The sequence below is a fragment of the Pteropus medius genome, unplaced genomic scaffold (genome assembly GCF_902729225.1).
Source record: "Pteropus medius unplaced genomic scaffold, Ma_sr-lr_union100, whole genome shotgun sequence".
Taxonomy (NCBI): domain Eukaryota; kingdom Metazoa; phylum Chordata; class Mammalia; order Chiroptera; family Pteropodidae; genus Pteropus; species Pteropus medius.
The window spans coordinates 484,334-497,881 of record NW_024351646.1 but is presented as its reverse complement, the minus strand read 5'-3'; the positions used below and the strand labels follow the sequence as shown (position 1 = coordinate 497,881).

Sequence of the window (13,548 nt, the reverse complement as noted above, 5' to 3'; positions counted from 1 at the left end):
AAACAGCTCAAGAACAATAGTATCATTCATTTCCTGGTTTTAAAATTAGGGGAAGCGGGGCAAAGGGTATACAAAGACTCTCTGCACAATTTTTGCAATTTTTCTCTAAGTCTAAAATGATTAAAATTTTTTTAAAAAAAGGAAAGAAGATCAAAGGACATAAAAGGAAATTTCTAAAACTTAAATACATCTTGCCAACGAGCTCAGAAAAACAATATTAAGCCCTTCAGAGAAATGTCAATAAAACAAAAATGAAATTCAACTTTAAGGAAAAAAAACCCCTGCACATCCAGAGACAAAGACCCCCAAATAGTTTAGAGACTTCATACCCTGCTACAGAGAACCACAAACATCAGCAAGACCTACCCCCAACAACTGTGACACATACCCCCAACAAAGCTAAGAGACTTCACAGTCTGTCCATAGATGTCTCTGGACAGAACTGAGATTACAAAACAAGTCCGAGACTTCACATCCTGGACACAGTCCTCCAAACTGCACCTAGTGTGTAATAACTACCTTAGGAGTTGACTGACTTGAGAACCACTTTCCTCCCACTTACCTACACTCAACCAAACACCTTCCCTGCCTGATGCTTTAAATCCCATAATCACAAAGTTTACTCCTTGAGTTAAGTCTTGCCCTCGCCCTGCAAAATTCTCCTTTTCGTTACCACCCACCCCTCCATCCCAGAGCATGAAAGCATGCATCTCTCTTTAGTCACTTACAGCCCACTCCCTCACTCTACTCCTCCAACACACACCTCCACACACCCCTAGTCAGGCCTGGTCCAGAGGGGTCAGGATGCCTCCAAGTCATCCTCTCCAGGGGAAGATGGGTATGGCTTGGAAGAAGATCATGAGATAACCTTGAACCTTCTCTTCAGTACTCAGACCTACAGGCTGCCTGAAATACAGCTGTCAGAAACTCTGGAGATGAATTTTTCTCAGTGCTGTTGTGAACGGTGAGTGGGTCCTGAAATTAATATAATGGGATGCAATAAGCACTGCTTAAAAAAAAAAAAAAAAAAGAACAAGTAGAGAGAACAGGTAGAAAAGATTATCCAACACATTCTGTGCCAGCCAATAATGCCAGCTTCTTTTACAGGCGTGAAAATTGAAGGTCCTAGACAGGATTCGAACCTGTGATCTCCAGTAGCCAAGCTCTGCCTCCGCAATTCTGAACACCAACCCAGGAGCCAAAGCGCCTGCGCCAAACCAGCAGCCAATAGCAACCCGGAGCTGGAGACCCGACTCGTCGCCTGTAATTCCGGAAACTCTCGCTACCCTGGAAGAGCTTGTGTAGGATTTAATCCCGCCCTACCCATCCTGAAGCCAATCGCCGCTCTGCAGCCTTCCACCTCGCCCCACCTCCACTGTTGATTCGAACGTACAGAGCCAACCGGGTGGGACTAGACGTAAGATCTTGGCGTTAGCAGCTTCCAGATAGGTGTAGGCTTTTGAACAAGGTGGGGTCGGTCAGGGCAACGCTATTCTTTCCTCCGTCTGGGGTGGGGCAGATCCATGCGCGGAATCAGGAGACCTTTTGTGTCCCCACGCATAAAGTGGATTCTTCCAAAATACACAGTCCCCCCACCCCATTCCATGTAGTACCTCCCAGAGAGGACTGTTTATCTCCGCATCGTGCTGAGGTATGTCCGGAGCTTCACTGTCTCCTCTTCTTTGCTTCCATTCCTACCCTTTCTTTCCTTGTGTGTGCAATCTAGGAGAACTATTCGTTAGTGTCCCAGGAATCATTCAATCTTCGTTTCCACCCCAACACAATGAATAGACTCTTTCATGTGTCTTCTTTTCCCCCCCACCTCATCCCATGCTCCCCTCCATATATCCCTCAATTGGACCATCCCAGCCCATACCTGATGGTTGTTGAGAGCCTGGCCGAGGTGTCCAGCACCTTGCTGCGGATCTCTGGCCCATTAAGAGGAATTCGTTCCCCTGATGCCACTGATGGAAGTGTGAGTTTGTGGGGCAGTATCTATCAAAAAAAAAGGGGGGGCACCCTCCCCACCAGAATGTCAGTACCACCCGGGTATATGTGGATTTCTAGTTTCTTTGTGTCTCCACAGCCCCTAAAACTGTCCTGCACACAATAAGTGCTCAAAAGGGGGTTTGTCCAATAAATGGCTCATTTGACCGGGCAATTCTTCTTCTAAATATGTTCTAAGGAAATACACATGCACAGGTCTGTGTGCGTAAGAATGGGAGGAGCAAACACCCAGGAGGAAAAGGGTAAATGAAAAAAGATGATTTCATGTTATACCACGGAGTACTGGCTGGCAGTGAAACAGAATGATCTCATCACTGGAAACATACCCCAGATAGCTCAGGAATGTCACATCATTGGACATAGAGCACAAAGAGCTTGGAGACCTCACACTGTGGACACAGACCACAAAACAACCTAAAGACCTCATACTCTGGCCAAAGGCTGATGAAAAGCTCAGAGAATTCACATAAGGAGACAGATCTCATTCTCTGGTCACAGACTCCTACAAACATCTCAGAGACTTCACACCCCAGGATACCAAAATACCTCAAGGACCTACCACACTGGGACACAAACCCCAAACAGCTCACGTACCTCATACCCTAGACACAGACCCCAAGACAGCTCAGAGACCTCACCACCTGTGATATACATAAAAAATTGGGGCACAGACCATAAATACATAGACTTCAAAACAATTCAGAGGCCTAGACAAAGTGAAGGTGCCACACATGTACTGGCTGGAGGGACTGTCTAAAAGACATACTGTTAATGGGCGGGGGGGGGGGGACAGAGAGCAAGTTGGAAAAAAATGCTCAAAGACATGAGGTGAGCACCAACCCTGCAAAGTATTCTGAGACCTCACACCCATAAAGCTCAGAGAGTTGTGACACAGACTTTGGTACCCAAATCATAATTCAGCGACCCCACTCCCTGCAATATTGACCCCAAACAGTTCGGAAAGATGACACTCTGCACATAAGTGCCCAAATGACTCAGGAATCTCACACCCTGGGACAAGACACAACCAAAAATAGTACAGTGACCTCAGATTCTGGAAACATCTCTAAATAGCTTAAGAGACTATACTCAGGAACATAGATATTCAAACACTCAGATACCCAACACACTGGAAGAAAGGTTCCAAAACAGTGCAGAGACTTCATACCCTGTAACAAAGGCCTAGACACCCCAAAACCTGGGACACAATTCATAACATTATAAAGACCTCATACCTTGGACACAGACCTGGAAACATTTCGGAGACCTTACAACTTGGCACACAGATTAATAAATAAATAGATCAAAGATTTCAGACTCTAGAAACAAACCCCACATAGCCTATGAGACTTCACACTCAAGAACACAGATACTCAAAAACAGATACCTCACGCCTCGGAAAAGAGACGCTGATACAACTCTGACCTCAGTGCCTGGAAACAGACCCTCATAGATCAGACATATCACTATTGAATTGAGACCACCAAAAAGATAAGAAACTTTGTGCCTGGAAACAAAGCTCAAATTACTAAAAAACCTCACATCATAGAACTCAAGATTCACATGAGCTCAAACTTGTGCACTAAGACCAAGAATCTCAAACCACTCACAGATCTCCAGACAGATATCCAACACCTCACAGACTTTATACACTAGACGCAGAACTCTACAACATTTCAAAGATCTCACACTCTGGGATACAGACCCGCCCAAAAAAAAAAAAATAGAGATATCATATCTTGTGACAAATCCCCATAAATAATTCTGGAAACTGAACCCAAATGAGGCAGGGACATTTCTGAAAGGAAAAGAGATTTTACATGCCAAACAGTTCAAGGATATCACCTATAGAGCTCAGAATTCAAAGAGCTCAGACACCTCACACCCCAGAACACAAAGTCTGAAACAGCTCTGGGGATTCATACCCTGGACACAGACCCCAAACAGCTCAGAGGTCTTATAAGTCAGGACACAGATGCTGAAACAGCTTAAAGATGTCACACTATAGCATACACACTCATAAAAATAGCTCAGAGAGCTCAGACTCTGGAAATATACCCAGAAATAAATAAAAGGCCTCATTCTTATAATGGAGACCTACCCTAACATCAGAGACTTCACACCTGGAAACATTGCCGAATGGCTCAAAGATCTCATGTGATGGGGTTTAGACCCACAAGAGTTATGAGGACTCTTGACAGGGACTCTGACAAAGTTCAGAAACATTAAACCCTGGATCCACATCCCAAAAGAGCTCAAAAAGCTCACATGCTGGGGGCAGGGGGGCAGGGAGAGGAGAAACACCCCAAGAGCCCAGAAAACTTACGTTGAGACAAAAAGAAGTACAAACACCTCAGCAATCTCATTCTGTGGCACCGGATTCCAAGACTGTGAAGACCTCACACTCTTGAACACAGAACATAAAACAATTTCAAGTCTATGGCCATGCCACCCTAAACGCACCTGATCTTGTTTGATCTCGGAAGCAGAGTCGGGCCTGGTTAATACTTGGATGGGAGACTACCTAGGAATACCAGGTGCTGTAGGAGATAAAATAAAAAATAAAACAATTCTAAGCCCTCTCATGCTGGATGCAAACAGTGACCCAGAAACACTGCAGAGACCTCACGCCCTGAGACACAGTGTCCCAAAGTGAGCTCAGCAATCTCACATTCTGGCACAGTGCAAAATAATTCTGAGGCTTTAAGCTTTGCATGGAGACCACTCCCTTAACCCCCTCCATCCACTCAACTTCACGGACCTCAACTTCACGGACCTCACAAGGACAGAGAAACTTGAAACAGACTCCTAATATCTCAGAGAACTTCAGACCTGGACACATACCCCAAACAGCTCCAACAATTCTTACCCTGGGACCCACACCCCAAAACGACTCAAACAATTCACCCTAGGGCACAGACAGCAAATACCTCAGTGATCTCATCTCTGGAGGCTCAGAGGACATGATATTCTGGACACAAAACCCCATACAGCTCAGAGATTGCACGCTCTGGTAGCCAAATCCATGAACAGACAGTGATTTCATACAGTCACACAGCCAGCTAAATAGCTCAGAGACCCCAACCCTTGGACACAGAACAGAGGTCAGAGACATCACACCCTTAACAGTGACTGTCAATAGGAACAGAGACCTCACACCTTGATACATATCTCAAATGGCTTAGACTTTCCATCATGTGACACAGAGCCAAAAACAGCACAAATACTTGACACTCTGGATATAGATCCCCAAATCTCAGAAAGCTCACGGCCTGAGACCCAGACCCCAAAACAGCTCAGAGAACTCGCTCACTTGGACACAGGCTACAACATCATTCAGAGCTCATGCCATGAACACAGATGCTCATGAACTCATAGACCTCACATGCTGGAACTCAGATCTGAAAACCCCCAGAGATATAGTATTATGGGGTATAGACCCCAAAAAGAGTTCTTGCAGTGTGGACACAGCCACCAGTTACCCAAAGAGTTCAGACATCTTATACCTTGGCCACAGACCACAAAACTATTCAGAACCCCCCTACGTTGGTAACAGATTTTGAATAGGTTCCGAAATAGCTCACAAACTTAAAAGAAACAAAGATACCTCCAACTTGAGACACAAACCCAATCAAATTCTGAGACATCATACCCTAGGAACAGGCCACTAATAGGTAAAAGACATCACACCTTTATACAGAAACCACCAAAAATCTGAGAAACCTCATACCTTGGAGTGTACCCCAAATGAAGCAGGGATTTCATGGCATGGAGCACATACCTGAAAAAACTCAGACATCTCATTTCCTTCAGACAGCTCAGATTCCCAAACAGCTAAGAGATCTCAACCTCCTAAACCCAGACTAAAAAATAATTCAGAATAATCACACAATGAACAAACATAACTCAGAGAAACTCTGAAACCTCTTATGTTAGAACACAGACACAGAACCATCTCAGAGACGTTGCACTGTGGAACACACCTAAGGACATAGTAATTTAAATAGCTCAGAGACCTCACGCACTAGGACAGAGACCCCCCAAAACACCTCAGATACCTCACATTCTGGACACAGACTACAAAACTGATCAGAGACCTACACCCTGAGATAAAACCTTATACGCAGTTCAAATACCTCAAATTCTTGAGAAAAATGCAAAAAGTTTCAGAGATCTCATCCCAAAAGATCTTAGATATCACACACCATGAGGCACAGAGCCAGTAAGTGTTCTGTGGCTTCATGGCCTGGTACATGCAGTCTCCAAAATGTCAGAGACTCCAACCATGAGACAGACCCCAAATAATTCAGTGATGTCATTCACGGAGATAGAAACTAAAAAGCGTCTCAGAGACTTCACCCTCTGGACACAAACCTCCACAGGCTCAGAAATCTCACACTGTGAAGCACAGATCCACATATATCCCAGAGACCTTACACCCTGATACACAAACCTCGAATAGTACAGACCTCAAATCCTGTGACACAGACTGATAAACACTCCAGGTAACTCATACCCTGATTAATCACGTAGCTACTAATTGATCAGACATCAGCTTTGGAACTGAGATTTTCCAAAAAGAACGGAGACATCATGCCTAAAAACAAACCCCAAATGGTTCAAAAACTTCACACTATGCAAGAAAAATGCCAAAGAGTTCTGAGAATTTACATCCTAAGATCTGGGCACCAAAACAGCTCAGAGACTTCACACTCAGGTACACAAACTACAAATACCTTAGAGATCTTATTCCTTGGGCTACTGGCTCATAAATGGCTCAGAGACTTCAGTCACTGGAAACAGTACCTTAATAATAAAAAAAACATCACTCCCTGGGACCGATACCTCTAAAAGGAACAGAGACGTCACACCTGGAAATAGACCCTAAACAACCTAAGGACCTCATGTCATGGGACACAAAAGGTTCTCAGAGACCTCATCCACTGGACAAACATGCACACACACACACACACACACACACAGAGTCAGAGTTATCAAACTCTCTATCACAAGTGCTCAAATAGTTAAAATAAGTCCTAATTCAGATTTTTTAAAAAACCAAAGAGCTGAGAAACCACATATCCTTCAAACAGTATAAGGATCTCCCAATCAGAATCACATACCCAGAACCAGAATGTTTAACTATGATCTGAAGAGAGAGAGAGAAAGAGAGTGTGTGTGTGTATGTGTGTGTGTGTCAGGGGGAGAGGAATTACAGGAATCTCTGGGATTTTTTTCTTTTTTTTCTCCTGGCCTTACCCCAATGATGGCCCCAGTTCAGAACTATGTGGCAGCAGTGTAGGCTGCTAAATCTCCAAGAGAAATGGTATCATTTTGGCCAAAGGACCAGGAAAATAGGCCACTGACGGCTGGAGAATATAGAGGGGAATTCCACAGAGGAGGGAGCTGGAGAAAGGAATCCTCTAATTTTGTGCATAAACTGACACAAGTCTCAGGCTCGCTCATGAGCTATATATGCATGAGCAGACCCAAAACAGGATAGCAAAGGCTTTGAAAATGGAACTGACACCAGAACTACTGTCTACATAAAGCGAGACAAAACTTGTGATTTGAACCTAAACAAGTTGATTTCCTGGTAAAACAAATAAATCATTACTTTCAGGAACTTAACAAGACCTAGAATCTAAACAACACAATATTCAAAATGTCCAAGATATAACCTAAAGTTGTTGTACATACAAAAGACCAGGAAAATGCAACCAATTCTCAAGAGAAAATACAACGGATAGCAGCACAGAAGGACTCAGAATTCGTAGACAAAGAATTTTAAAAAGACTGTAAAAAAGCTGTGACAACCATATTCCATGAAGCAAAGATAAACACACTTGACATTAAGATAGCAGTTTTTAGCAGAGAAATATATTTTTAAAATATTGTTTTTAATACTCTATAGGATATATAAAAACTATAGAGAAACTGTAAAAGACAACCAACTGGAAATTTTAGAAGCAAAAAAATATATAACATTTGAAATTTAAAAAATTATCTTGATGGGCTCTGTAGCAGAATGGATATGACAGAGAAAAGAATCAATAAACTCAAGGATAGATCAATAGAAATTATCCAATTTTGAGAACAAAGAGAAAAATATTGAAAAATGTGAGCAGAACTTTAGGGATCTATGGGATAATATAAAAATATTTAATATTCATGCCTTTGGAGTCTCAGAAAGAGAAGGTTAGAATATAGAAGATGTGAACACTATCAAACAACTTGACCTGACATTTATAGAGTACTTTAACCAACAATGACAGAAAACAAATTCTCAAGTGCACATGGAAAATTCACCAAAACAGACCAAATTCTGTGCCATGAACCAAACCTTAATAAATATAAAAGAGTTGAAATCACAGGAAATATGTTCTATGACCATAATGGAATTAAACTAGAAATCAATGACAGAAATACATATGGGGAAAAAAAACCCAAAATATTTGGAAATTAAACAACATGCTTTTAAATAACCCATGCATCAAAGAGCAAATCAGAAGGGAAATTAGAAACTATTGTGAAGTGAATAAAAATTAAACTGCAACACATCAAAATTCATGGGATACAGCTAAAGTAGTGATGAGAGGGAAATTAATATCATTAAAATGCTTATATGAGAAAAGATAAAAAGTCTCAAATCAATTATCTAAAATTCCAACTTAGGAAACTGGAAAAATAATCCTGAAAGAAGGAAATAATAAAGATAAGAACAGAAATCAATAAAATTGAAAACAGAAAATGATAGAAAAAAAATCAATAGAACCAAATGCCAGTTTGGGGGAAACATCAATAAAAGTGAAAGTCTCTAGCACCAAAAGTAGCACAACTTTTCGCATTAACTCCTAATTCAATAGATGAGCCTCTGCAAAAAGTTTCCATTGTTTCTGAAATTTCAACTGGAAGGAATTTTACTCGAAACAGCCTAATTAGCAAGTCTTTTTCATGAGAAAAATATTGCATAAGCAAAGAGAATTTTATCCCTCTGCATTATGATTACTTGCATTCATGGTTATACCATAAAAAGGTGAGGCATTTACATCTTTTATAATATCTGTAACAGTAAATGGAGCTATTACATTCTTTGTTATTGCAGTAGATTTCATCCTGGCACTTGAATATTAGCTTGTAGTTTTGGAATCAGAAAACATTTCTGGTAGCAGTACATTTAAGCAGAAATTTGAACTGAAAAGCTAATAATACAGCATGGAAGGCCATTACAACTTCTATGTGATTAATTTACCTTCTTCATTTGAATTTCTTAATAAAAAAATAATATTTTATCAGTTTCTTTGCTATGAGTTGAGGTGATCATACACCTCATTTGCTTAGCTGTACTATGTTGGATTACATCTGTTTCTACCATTTTTGACATTAAATGAACGATCAGATCCTGCTCAAAGAGCTTTACAAGGACATTAAACTCATTTAATAAATGACTACTGCTTAGAAATTTTACCACAAAATTTACACCTGGGTTTTAACATTTGGGTTTCAATATACACAAATTAAAAAATAGATAATAGTGGGCTTCCAGTAAAGATGGTAAATGCTGTGCTCACCTCCTCCCACAACCACATCGAAACTAAACTACAGAACAACCATCATTGAGAATCACTGAAGTCTAGCTGAACAGAAGTCCTATAACTAAGGATATACAGAAGAAACCACACCAAGGATGGTAGGAGGGGCAGATATGTGGAATGGGTTGGCTCCACACCCATGTGTGGCAGTTAAAAATTGGGAGGGATATATTGGTTGCGCACAAAGGTGGACACCATATCTGAGTCTCCATCAACCTAGCTAACACCGTTTGTTTTGCCCTGGTGGTTCCCTGAGACCATGGCCCACCCAAATTTCAGGCCAAACCAAACCACTTCCAGTGGCTTTTCCATACAAATGGCCTGTCTTGGCTCATGCTGCAGACTTTCCTAGAATCTCTCAGAGGTTCACAAACCCCAAACAAGCAGCATCTGGCCTTGGCATACCCCATACCTCTTGCTAAGCAACCCCCCAAGCTCAGCACTAGCGGCAGCCAGCCTTAGTTCCCAGGTTAGCCTCTGCTAAGTACCTTCAAGCCCATGACAAGTGGTAAGCATATGAAAATCACTTTGTTGCTCATACCAAGTAGCTCCAGGCAGGGCAGAGTCAGCGACTCACCATGGCCTGTACCAAGGTCCCTTTCAAGAAGCCCCAGAACCAACAAATCCGGTGGCCAGCTTCAGACCACACCAGAGCACCACCCAACCACCTCCACAATGACACACACAAAGGATAGACTGCTCCATAGGGTAAGGCCCTGCACAACCACTCTTCCACTGTAGTCATGGCCAGTTTTCACAAACAATCAGTCTGTGGGTAAATCCCTCTCATTGATGTGTAAACAGCAACCAAGGCTTAACTACAAGAGGAGGGCACACACAACCCACACAAGGGACACACCTGGAGCACCTGACTCAGGTGACCAGGGAGACTCTGCCACTGGGCCCCACAGGAAACCTATTACATAAGACCTCTCTACTAAGACCAGGAGACAGAGCAGCTCTATCTAATACATAGAAACAAAAACAAGAAGGCGGACAAAATGGGGAGACAAAGAAACATGTCCTAAATGAAAGAACAGTACAAAAATCCAGAAAAAGAATCCCCGAAAATGGAGACAAGCAATCTACCAGACACAGAGTTCAAAACACTGGTTATAGGGATGTTCAACGATCTCAGTGAGAACTTTGACAGAGATATAGGAAACATAAAAATGGAAATAGAAAACATGTAAAAGAACCAGTCAGAAATTGAAGAGTACAATTACTGAAATGATGAATACATTAGAGGGAATCGACAAATTGGATGAAGCAGAAGATCAAATCAGTGATTCAGAAGATGGGGTAGCAGAGAATACCCATCCAGAACAGCAACAAGAAAAATGAATCCAAAAAACTGAGGATAGTTTAAGGGAGCTCTGGGACAACATCAAGTGTACTAACAGTCACATCATAGGTGTACCAGAAGGCGAAGAAAGAGAGCAAGTATTTGAAAATCGATTTGAGGAAAAAAATGGCAGAAAACTTCCGAACTTAGTGAAGGAAATAGACATACAAGCCCAGAAAGTACAGCGAGTCCCAAACAAGATGAACCCAAAGGCCCACACCAAGACATATTATAATTAAAATACCAAAGATTAAAGACAAAGAGAGAATCTTAAAAGCAGCAAGAGAAAAGCAGTTACCTACAAAGTAGCTCCCATAAGATTGTCAGCTGATTTCTCTACAGAAATTTTGCAGGCCAGAAGGGATTGGTATGGAATATTCAAAGTGATGAAAAACAAGGACCTACAACAGAGATTACTCTATCCAACAAAGCTATCATTTAGAATTCAAGGACAGATAAAGAGCCTCCCAGACAAGAAAAAGTTAAAGGAGTTCATCACCACCAAACTAGTATTACAAGAAATGTTAAAAGGACTTCTTTAATAAGAAGGAAAAAAAAAAAGATAAAAATATGAATAATAAAATGGCAATAACAACATACCTACCAACAATTACTTTAAATGTAAATGTATTAAATGCTCCAATCAAGACACAGAGTGGCTCAATGGATAAGAAAACAAGACCCTTATACATATTGCCTATAAGAGTCTCACTTTAGATCAAAAGACACACACAGACTGAAAGCGAAGGGATGGAAAATGATATTTCATGAAAATAGAAACAAACAAACAAAAAGCTGTGGTAGGAGTACTTATACCAGACAAAAAAGACTTTAAAACAAAAGCTATAAGAAGAGACAAAAAAGGACCCAGTAATCTCACTTCTGGGTATTTATCTGAAGAAACCCAAAACACTACTTAAAAGGGACATGTGCATCCATATGTTCATTGCAGCATTATTTACAATATCAAAGATATGGAGGCAACCTGGGGTGTCCATCAATGGGTGAATGGATAAAGAAGAGGTGGTACATATATACAATGGAATATTACTCGGCCAGAAAAAAAGAATGAAATCTTGCCATCTGCAACAACATGGATGGACCTAGAGGGTATTGTGCTAAGCGGAGTAAGTCAGAGAAAGACAAATGCCATATGATTTCACTTATGTGTGGAATCTAAGGAATAAAATAAGCAAAACAAATTCATAGATACAGAGAACATTTTGAGAATTGCCAGATGGGAGGGGGTTGAGTGAAAAAGGGGGGTGGGTGAAAAAGGGAAATGGATTAAAAAGTACAAATTAGTAGTTAGAAAATAGTCACGGGGATGTAAAGTAAGACATAGGGAATATAGTCAATAATATTGTAATAACTATGTTATGGTGTCAGATGGGTACTAGATTTATTGGGGTGATCACTTTGTTAGTTATGTAGCTGTCTAGTCACTGTGTTGTATACCTGAAGCTAACATAATACTATATGTCAAATGCAATTGAAAAATAAAAAAATTATTTTAAAAAAATAGATAATAGCAGCCACCATAAGAATTGCATGTCTGAATGCATAACCATCCATAAGCCATTTTTAAAATTTTCTTTTTTTCCATTTTTTTATCTTTTTTTAATTTTATTTTTAATTTTAATTTTAATTTTATTTTTTTTAGGCGCGGCAACCTTTGGTTGACCTCACAGATTGCAGGTTGACCTCACAGATTGCAAGGACCTTGTCAGCTTACAATCCCTAATTTTTTTTATTTTTTACGCTTACAGCACCTGGTCTTCCTAGGTGGTCTCTCAACCAAGTACTAACCAAGCCCGATCCTGCTTAGCTTCTGAGATCAGACAGGATCAGGCTTGCTCAAGGTAGCATGGCCGTAGATACCATAAGCCATTGAAAAGGATGTGAACTTTCAAACAAATAATTTGTACTTGATATCTGCTGCAAATGATGTGAATTTTACACTTACGAGCTGTTCTTGTCAGATGTCTTTTTTGAGAATCCAGAGCTTGGGGAAGGTTTGAGGGAACCAGGTGTACAAAGCTTGGCAGATGTAGAGAAGCGGGAATGTGTAGGCACTGACGGACTCCCAGAGTATTCCTGCACTCACCGTCACTGTGGTAAAGCTGCTGTCCACCAGTGACTTTCAGAACAGGTGGCTGGAGCAAGCGCTTTCTGATTTGTTGTTGGCTAGAAGCAAGGGTTTCTCACTGATTGGATGACTTTCATGGAGATGTATCACCGACTGGCTGAGTTTCAGGACTGGACATATATTGCTCAGTGAAAACTGGGTATATTCCACAATTCGTTTATCCATTCTCTTAGCGTGCGTGGAGAATTTCTAGATCACAAGAGATGCATATCTTTAAACTTTCTTAAATGATTCCGAACGGTTTTCCAAAGTGGTTGAATGATTTTATACTCTCACCAGCAGTGCATAAAGAATTACCTTTAAAATTCTTTTACCATTATAATATTATGTGATGTTCCTCTTTGTGGTTTCAATTTGCTTTTTCCCAAGGAATAATGAGGTTGAACTTGATAGTGATTGGACAATTGGCATTCTCTTCTATAGTTAGTGTCCTTAACCACTCACTCTCAGTTCAA

General features: G+C 40.9%; 1 pseudogene; it reads right to left on the bottom strand.

Moving 5' to 3' along the window:
- Positions 1 to 12,704: 12,704 nt before the first annotated feature.
- On the bottom strand, positions 12,705 to 12,823 carry LOC120587110 (uncharacterized; annotated as a pseudogene).
- Between the last annotated feature and the right edge of the window lie 725 nt (positions 12,824 to 13,548).